General features: G+C 34.2%; 1 long non-coding RNA gene across 1 annotated transcript; it reads right to left on the reverse strand.

The window, feature by feature from the left end:
* Nucleotides 1–7,486: 7,486 nt before the first annotated feature.
* LOC145090572 (uncharacterized) lies at nt 7,487–10,270 on the reverse strand. The gene is made up of 6 exons (XR_013701654.1): nt 9,532–10,270; nt 8,878–9,042; nt 8,737–8,794; nt 8,545–8,616; nt 8,169–8,253; nt 7,487–7,783 (listed from the first exon to the last, which is right to left on the reverse strand). It is a non-coding gene; the product is annotated as an uncharacterized LOC145090572 (long non-coding RNA).
* Nucleotides 10,271–10,737: the final 467 nt, after the last annotated feature.

The following is a 10,737-nucleotide window of genomic DNA, read 5'->3' on the forward strand; positions in this document are numbered from 1 at the left end:
TTAAAACAATAGTTGTCCCATGCTCCAAGCATGTACACTATGTTTTATAAACACTAGTCATGCCATACACCAAGTATGCATACTATGTTTGTCTATGATCTTTACTTTGTGAATTAGATCAATTGAACATAACTCCAATGATCATCTTTTCACAGTCCCATATCCTTACTGCAAATGCAAGAATTCCAAATTCATGCCATTTACTGAAATTTGTTAGATTCTAAACTTCTATGCATTGATCCTCTTGTAATGATTATGCACAAAGTCAAAAAGACTTGACAACAATCATTACAGAGCATTCCAAAGGAGATCAAATCCTTGGAAAAATCCTTCTTGCATTAAGTTTCCTAATCTTACACAAATTGAATAATTTGAAACACTTCCATATTCCATTTTGACTACCACTTCTGAACAAGAGTTGTCTCCTTACAAATTATGTCAATATGGTCCTTCCAGAATTAACATTATACTTCCAACTGTCCTTGAGCAACCAATCTTTGGTACACCTTAGATTGTCCTCGACAATTGTTCAATCCTATTAGTCATATCCAATTCTAGACCTTTTCCCTTCTTAATTCCCCAGGCATTTGGAAAATTTTAGAAAGGATGAATGTAGCACATGTAATCGATCCTATATCCGAAGCATATGGGACACGATTCATGATGTCTCACATAAAGACTAAACCAGTCTTTTGCTATAACATTTCCATTTATATTTGCCAAGTTCTCATACTTCAGATTATGAAAAGGGATGCCGTAATCATAATTGAATTTTAGAACGCAAATAATGGACCCATATATAGAATTTCCTTATGTTGAGCCATTCCAATATGAAATTCATATATATATATATATATATATATATATATATATATATATATATATATATATATATATTTATATTTATATCCTTGACTAAATGATTAAAACCTCACGATCTAAGCTTATAGATTTGAGATGAAGTATAATTTCATCTCCCTTAATTATAGCAAAACAACTCTTTCCCAATTGAAACTTTTGTTTTTCTATAATTAACATTGCTAACTTGCAATCTTTATCATAATTATCATGCTCCCACTAACATGATGATTATTAGCATAACACTTATGCTCCCACTAGCTTTGACATGTACTCAGAAATTAGCTGACTTTCTTACCAAAGTTCAGATTTCTGATACTAGATTGTTTTGATAAAACTTTATCAAAATCACACACCTTCCCTTAGATAGCTCATAGGTGTGTCTAAAAAATTATGAAGAGGGATGCCGTAATCATAATGGTTAGACCTTTGTGCCACTTCTCACAAGTCCAAGTTAGTGTGCCAGTTAACCACACACGCTCCACTAACGACTTTGAGAATGCAAATATCGCAATTGCTATCTAGCTAAAATCTACTTAGTGAAAGTGTTTCCTCACCATCATTTTCATGAATCGGAGAGAAACCTTATGACACTTAGATTTTTATGGTGTATGAGTTCCTACCCATATGAATTTGTCAAAACCATAATCACAAGACAAGGATAATGACAAATACAAACTCATATGGATTGAACTCAATCTTAATTTCTTGCCACCTGGCAGCTCAAGGGCCTGCCATTGCTTCCAAGTTGTTGTGCAACCAATTGAGAACTCTAAGAACTCATATGCAAAGACAACTTTAACTGGAATGGGCACCGAATATGTCAACATGATAGGTTATAAACCTCAAGTCGTGTGCTAGTGAAGAACTTCAGGTGTTATTCTTGATTAGTTCTTGAGACTTTCAAGACCTTTAAGACTCCCACTGTCCTCTTGACATATAAGACTATCTTGTCAGATATTCAAGAGATAATGTGGATTCTAATCAAGATAAACACTTCACACAATTGGCCTTAGTTGGTCTTTGTTTTATCCAAAACATCACAACTTACCAATTTCAAATGTACAAGAGTAGAAAACATTTACTCTTACATTTGACAAGTGTTTTAAACCTTCTCTAAGACATGTCACTCAAGTTCAATCTTAGAGTATAACTCTAAGAATTGTTTTTGGAACGAAGTATGACTCATCTCCTTGATTTAACCATTTCAACAATTCAAGTTCCTCTTCTTAGTCATAAGAATGCACTAAGATTCCCTTAGAGAAATAATTGTGCTATGGTTTATTAATCATTAAGATGATCACAAAACTGATACTAAAGTACTCTCCCATCTTTTCAGATTTGAGAAACTTTTATCTTTCTGCCTAAGTTGATTCTTCTTATTCGCTCTGCCTTACATTAGAGCCTTTTCCAATGTCTTAGAGTTACACTTAAGCTTGTAAGTATAATCATATTTACTGAGCTTTAGTAAACTATGACGAATAGTCTTATCGATCTTTTGTGGTGGACTTGGCCAGTACACAAGAATGTGTACTCGACCCCTTAGTCCTTCACTTGACTCACACATCCATGTGAACAAGTAATTAGTCTTAATTTTCCAATACTTGAAAGTTCTCATTCCTCATGCTATACAACTTGCATGATTCCAAGTTCCGGTCCAATTAAAACTTGGGTGATGAGAATCTTTCCTTATTTGGTAAATTTAGACATTACCACAAATGAAAGAATCAATTTCATATTTCCACTCTTGCTATTAATGGAATCATATAAGCAACAATTTTTTCTCAAATGCCATTGTAAGGATATTTTAAAATAAATAAAATCATCATTTTTCCTTTTATTTTAAAAACTTTGCGGAAAAAATTATCCTTACAATCCATATGAAAACTTGTATTTATCTATTCCTAAGCAATAGCTCATAACTCCTAAGATGTAGCCCAAGAATCCGTTCTTCAAACTATGCGATAGAAATCCATCTACGCGATCAGATTCAGCATATTCTTTCTTTAAGTTTCTTCAATTTTCTTTGATTCTTAAAACATCACCATGTGATCCAGTCACATCATGTATCAAGAATCTCAGAATAGAAACTTAGCAGAGTTAGATAGTGGACTTTACCTGAAGTAGAGTCAAACTTATTGACTTTAACATCCTTATGTAAATTTGGCAGCTTCGCAACTAACGCCCCTTCCTTTGGCATTATAAACATATGGATCCTTTGGTAATGGTACACAGGACTATCACAGACTTAGTTTTTCTCTTTACCATTTGGTCAACCGAGTTGACTATGGCCGATCCCTTTCCATTGGGAAGAGAGAGCTTTACTGGATATCCAATGTCATCATTGTCAATGTCCATAAAGTTTTAGGAAGTTGATCTTAGAAAATAGATAAGATCATTAAGGGTCTTGTCATAGTCTGGTTCATAGGAGTCCCAAAGGAGCTCACTATGTGACTTAGAAAGTGATTGAACCACCAACTTTCTCAAGACTTTGACACCCAACTCTCCCGGTTTGTCAATATGTGACTACATCTCCAAGATGTGACCACACATAGACTTTTACTTGCCAATAGGGCTTGAGTGACCTTAAACTTTTCAAGAATTTGTGGGTTAGGGAGAATAATCAGAGGAGGTGGAAGAAGTATGATTTCCATGGGACATCATCTTCATTTAGGAAAGCTTGCTTCAAGAGATTTGGGAAGATCATAAATGTCTAAACCATACATCTTTTTGGGAGATATTCAAGATAGTTGATTTAAAGTCCTTAATATGACACCCAATATTAAGGTCAGGACCCAACAAACTATTTTATAACTTAGAAGAGGGATGCCGTAACCCAAGCTATAAAATATTCGAAGGTAGGTGAATGACGATTCACCAATTTCCACCAAGATAAACGAAATGTATTATTAGGTTTTAATTGGTTTTTGAAACCCCTAGATCTTTGAGATTCATTGAACTTTTCAATGGCATGTTTCAATCTCGAGTGTGCCCTTCAGGTTTTGTGACTGGGATGCCGAGGATCACAAAACAAGGTGTAAAGTAACCATGCAAATTACTTGGTACCCTTAAGTGTTTACCCCTCAATCGATGTGCTGGTTAACCACACACGCTCCATCGATACTATGATAAACATTAAGTTACCTTTTGCCTACCTTGTTAAATACGAGTTAGAGTGCCGGTTAACCACACACGATCCACTAACCGACTTAAACAAAGTGCAAAGTGTAATTTCATGGATTAGCACCTTATTCACATTTTCCTAAGGAGCTAAGATGGGGTATTTATAAGAGTTTAGTTACTTAGTATTTATCATTAATACTTTTAATGAAGGGAGAATTCTAGTCTTTGTCCTACCCGTTCGGCTAACGACCCTCCACCGGTCAAGGAAGCGGTGGGTGAGAGTGGACACCCATTAAACTGCCATTTTATAGGCAGTAACCTTATACCCCCCTTATAGACCGGCTTCGTGAATGAGGCCTACTAACGGTAAGACTGACTTTACTCTTATACATATATATATAAATATTATTAACTTATAATATGATAAAGTATAAGGGTTGAATTTTAACTTTTAAAATTCTAAGGGCTAACTTGGAATTAATCTATTCATGGGGAAAACTTTACAAATTCGAAAACTTGAGGGCAAGTTTTGAAACTATTCAAAACTCTTGGATTTTCATAACTTATGAGTTTAATTAAAGTTTTAAAAACTTTAATGAAGTGACTCTTGAACATCCATAACTTAAGGACAAGTTATGGAGTCATAAAACAATTTAATGAGGAAAAAGACTCTTCATTTTGTAACCTATGGCAACTTTTATGAGTTTTAAGATTCATGAATGTGACTTATAAGTTACATAAACACATTTTATGAACTTCTTTTAGATTAATTTGGATTAAAACCAACTATCACATAATTTTATTCATTATTATAAATTCACTCATAAAACAAGATAACATAAAAAACTTTTGGTGATCCATAACTTATTCTTAAGTTATGGAATCCTTTAAAACATTAACACCAAATTTTGTAACTCCATAAAAACTTTGAATCAATTTTTTTTAAAACTTTTTCATATCCGTAACTTATGGAGGTTTCAAAAAATAAAACTCTTTAGATCAAACTTTTAAAACTAATAAAATAATCATATCATTTTATCTTTTATTAAATTTGACCTAATTCAACTAATAAAGCAAATTATTCAAATTTTACAAATAATTAGTTTTTCACAAGAACAAGTAATTATCTTAAAATTTGACAAACTTCATGGTTTTTTTTCCTTTTTTTTTCAACTTTGAAAATAAAATATTTGCATTAATATAATAGAAAACAACATGTGTCTCTGATAACACTGTTGGGTTTTGTGCATTCTGACACTCCTAAGTGTACATGCAACCCTAAATACCTTGGATCTATGTTTTCTCTATTATACATGCAAATATGAACATCCAAGGTATTATCCTAATCTAGCATACATAAACAATGAATATAACAAGATAGAATACATACCTCTTTGATGTAGAATGTCTTCATGAAGCTTGAGTGCCTAGTGCCCCAAGTGTGACACCTCAAATGGTTCACACAACACCAAATACATTTGGAATAACTTGAGAGAATTCTACACTTCATGAAAATCGGCTAGCCCTCTCTAGAATGATACTAGTGCCGATTTTGGTCAAGAATAAGATGCATATATAGTTAGGGTTACACCATGTAAATCCTAATTGACATGGCCTTTCAATTCCATGATCCATGGGTACAAAAACACCATGGAGCATCCATGGAGCATCATATGGGTTTTAGCCCAACTAGATAATCCATGGAGCATTAGCCCACTATATAAGTGTGGATGATTTACACAATCAACCCATATATTTAATTAGTCTTCTTTTGATCACCTAATTAATCCTAGATTAATTCTTGATCAATACTAATTAAATAATCTTATTAATATTATTAATATACTAGAACTTATAATATATTAATAACCATAGGTGTCTTATTTCTCTCATTTAGTCTATCCAAGTGCATGATGCCATGCAACCCAAATGGACCATGTCGGGTCGGGTCAAGTATTACCAATTATAGTTATGGACTTAGACATTAATCCAACACTTGGTGCCTTAGACCTAAGGGTATGCTGAGAAGACTCACCTATGTCCGAAGAATACGAAACTGCTCTCCTAACTGTGTTTAGCCTCCCGTGCTGAATAATAATATTAACCCATGTTAGGACATCACGTAATCAAAGGGAAACCCAAATCCCAAGTCCTTCCATGAAAGCCAAATAACCTTTCTTTGTTAATGGGCCCAAAGCCCATGACCAAAAATCATTAATGGGCCTTTTGGCCCAATAAGCCCCTACCATAACCTCAATGACCCAAAACAGATAAAATTGCCCATTATTCCTAAATTACAACAAGGTCAAATAACCAAATGAGGCCCAACAACTCAAATGCCCAAACAGATCCAAGCCCATCTATGGTGCGTACGCATAGCGTACTGGGTCTCTGGGACTTACGCGCAGCGTACGCTATTTTACACCCAACGTACTAAAAGATTAAGCACTTTCTCCATTAAGTGCTTAATACTCGATTCCCTTACGTCCAAAAGTCATATCTAAGCTTATTAAGACGACTTAGGGCATAAAGTTGGCAACTTTATGCCTTTGCATGTCTCATATGCTCCCAACACCCCCATTAAAACCTTTCTAAGGTTCTTAACCCATGCATGAGGTCAAAATACCCACCAAGACTCCTTTTTTATGTTGCAACCGGACCAAAGGACCTCAGATCTGACATTTCCATCCTCTAGAGTTACTCAACTCACAAGAGAAGGTCCAAAATCAACTAAGGGGACCAAACTAGAAAACCCTAGCTAAATATAGAGATTAAGATGGAAAGGTCCAAGCTTTATACCTCTAGAAGCTCCTCAAGGTCGACTATATGCAGATTCTTGAAGCCAAATGACACTCCAAGCTTCCTTGACAACTTCTCCTTCTTGAATGAACATTTAAAGGACCACAAATGCACTCTTAAAGCTTAAAATGCACTCACAAATGGTATTAGGGTTTTCAGAGACGTTTAAAGGTGAAGGAGGCTGTTTAAGGTGAGGCTCCAATGAGTTAAGGGTGTTTATATAGGTCTCAAGTTCGGAAATTAGGGTTTGGACATCTGGAACGTACGCCTAGCGTACTCCTGGTACGCCCAACATACGTGCTAACCCTCCACGATCCTTCATGCCAAGTACGCTAAGCCTACTCATAAGTACGCCCAACGTACTTCAGGGCTTCTTATGACATATTTGAAATACTTCAAGGGCTACAAGGTCATACCTGATTTGGAGTGTTACACTAATGATGGTACATAGTACGTAACAGTGAAAAAATGTCTTACAAAGGTAATAAAATAAACATAAATAATGGTAGCATCATATACTTACGGTTGTAGAATGTCGTTCAGTTAAGCTTTTGCATTTCTAGAGCTCCTTGTTGAGTTTACTTCTAACATCGTAGTCCAAAATCAGGTAAACCCTTTGTTGTTGAAATTATTATCTATGTATTAGAATTATAAAATAGCCACTATTGATGACATCAAGGTAAGGGTATATAAGTAAATTGTACCTTATCAATAATGCATATTGCAAATGTTTTTCAGTACTCACCAATGCAGAGTCTTCCAACTACTTTTGTACCCCCAATGGATGTTTTAACAACAGGAATAACATCAGCCAATTCAAACTCAAAGATGTTGCGAACCAACATCTAAACTCTTGTAAACTTTGTTTATAAATAAGAGATTTCAACAACAATTACAAGAAAAAACATGTATAAACTTTCAGAGCCTTCATTTGGTACCAAGCAGTAAGCATTTGTCAACTTTGTGATAACTCCAATTTTACATAAGTTTTGAAACCTTAGCCCTGAAAAAAATACATACATATTTAAGATATTTGTTTCAAACATAATAGAAAATATGAGAATTGTGTTTTATTTTGTAACATTTACAAAAATTCCTTTTAAATTGAAAAACTTCTTGTTTTTATTGAATTGAAGCATGATCTGTGCAATTTTTTTCAAAAAAATAACAAAAATTAAAGGTAGACCATGTAATTTTAATTGAAAATGTGAAATTAAATCAACGAAAATTAAAAAGTGTATCATCTTTTTTCATCATAATTGTTGTACATGTGTTTCATCTTTTGCGTATGAGCATGTGTATATGCGCTCAAATCAGAACTGGAGTTAATCCAAATTTAGAAACATAAAACAAACAAAAAAGCAATCAGAATACAGAGTTTTGTTTACTTTGATCCATAATTATAGAGATGAGACTTGATGAGGTTGATGATTCCAAAAACCTTTTGGTCTTGTATCTTCTTTAAATTTCCCACTAGTACAATCAACCATGAAAAATAGGGTTAAATACGGAAAATGGAAACATTTGTAATAGTTTCACCAAATATCAATTAAGAATAGAAAAAATCAAAGAAATGTTGAAGGAAAGAAGATTGGATGTACACGGTACCTTGGGGCCATTTGGTAGGTGAAAAGGGACAAAAAGGTTTCATTTCTTTATATAACAGATGGAAGAATTCACGTGTCCCAGTCGCACAACAACAACAATAATCAAACCCAAACATCCTTTTTTTAGTGATACAAAGTATTTAGAGAAGAAGAATACAGTATTTTAAGTCGCTTTAAATGCACGATTTGTGGTGGGATTGGACCAATCAACTTATTGTTGTGAAGATCCCTGAGAACAAAAAGTAAGTAAGATAAAAAAAAATACATATCCAAACAAAGTAAATTGTTATTATTGAACAATAAAGAAACAAAAAGAAGAGCAGTAAGTTATTAGGATAGAGATTTGTACAGCCTAGTAAGATCCAGTAGATTGGTTACAGTTGTAGGAAAGGGTCCCACAATTAAAACTGCATATACCTCCATGAAATGATTATATAATGTTAGAAAATGTAAGATTGGTTCCACAATTTCAATATTCAAGGATACATACATGATGAAGTAAGACTTATAGTTGAGTAACTACTCTATAATCACCTTGTGTGGAGCATGTGACACCAGACCAAGCTGGTAAATCACCATCTCCACATAGATCATCTCCAACCCATGCATTCACCACTCCACCCAAGAGATGCTTTAATTTCATTAAGAGCTTTCACTGCAAGTGATGAAAGATTTTATTGTTTCCCTCAAGAACACAGATGAATCATGCATCGATTTTCATTACTTTCAGATCGGATTCTCATTAATAAAACATCAATAGAAACAATTATCAGGGTTCCTAGAACCAAATGAAGGAAGTATCAAGACACCAATACAACAATTTCTAGAGGAATGTCAAGATATAAAACCAACTTTAAAGTTTATTGAAGTTATGGAGCTTAATTTCAAGCATAAAAGCATGATTGGATTAAGTTCAGTTTAAACTTCGAATCACTAAGTAATCATCCAAAATTTTAAATAAACTATTCCAAATATCCCTAAAATAGAGAGATCAAAGAGCAATTGACGAAAGTCAGACTAACCAACAAATTCATAGATACTTGTGCTAAATTCATAGATATTTGTGCATCTTCTGAATACAGAGTACAGACAATACCATGTATGATATATGGCCATGTGTCCTGCAAAATGATAAACAACTTACCGTCTCTTTTTAGCGTTTTCCAGTGCACAGAAATGTTGAGAAGGCAAAAAAAAGTAATATGATCGATGAAAATCTTGTAGATACTCTGAGACGCAACATTGGTAGAATAAGATAAGTAAAAGAAAAGAAAGTTAGCGATGATTTTTGAACGAGATCCAAAATATAGAATACGCATCTAACCTTCTTCCTTATATGATTAAAAATTGGGTGAAACCAAAAAACAACAGAAACAGTGACGAAGTCTGGAGGGAAGTTACAACAAAATCAAACTCTAAGGTACTTCAAATCCAAAATTAGAGGTGACATACCTGGAATTTGCAAGTCGACCTTGAAACCCCTTTCAAATTTGTCGAAACCTACATAAGAATGAAATGAAATTAGACACAGCCAACCTGTGCAAAACCAAAACGAAGCAGAGAGTGTTGTAAGGGATGATAGGTATGCGGTGGAGCGGTGGGGGTTATATCAAGTAGATCCTGTCCAAAACATTTTTTCCAAGAAATCCATGATAGAAGGGATGGCGATGAATTTATAGAGAGATAGATGGTTTTAGTGAAGCATTGGGAAGCATCGAAAGGAGGCTATTGGATGACAGAAACATTGGAGGGGTCGACTCGCCGACCTGACCGGGAGGCCTGGAATTCCAGTGATGGTGAGATTATTTGAGGCGGAGGCAGGGACGGTGGTGCTTTTCTATAAGAAGCAGAGGCGAAACAATAACAATGGAGAACCGAGGGGAGACGATGAAGAAAGAGATGTGTATGATTTGGAGCAGAGAGATAAACGGAAGACGATGGAAGGATCGGGAAGCAACAACGTAACCACTGTGGTAACCCGAGGAACAGTACCCTGGCCAGGTACTGTTCCTAACTGTGAACAACTTTAATATATATATATATATATATATATATATATATATATATATATATATATATATATATATATATATATATATTATCGTTGAACGATAAAATAATATTTATAGATAGAAGATTATTTAGGATAAATAATCTTAACGCAAGTTATAGCAATCATGATTATGAACTCGTGAATATACAGAACATCAAAATATGACTTAATATGAGCAAGGTATGCTTTTTCGAAGTTTTGTGTTCAACCCAATACAACAATATGTGTCATAAAAGATGAAACGAAGTTCGGTTGCTTGTTAGCCAAAACAATCTAAACGAAAGTTGATTTCCTTAT

The sequence above is a fragment of the Lactuca serriola genome, chromosome 2 (assembly GCF_051521515.1).
Source record: "Lactuca serriola cultivar US96UC23 chromosome 2, Lser_US96UC23_V15, whole genome shotgun sequence".
NCBI classification, from domain to species: domain Eukaryota; kingdom Viridiplantae; phylum Streptophyta; class Magnoliopsida; order Asterales; family Asteraceae; genus Lactuca; species Lactuca serriola.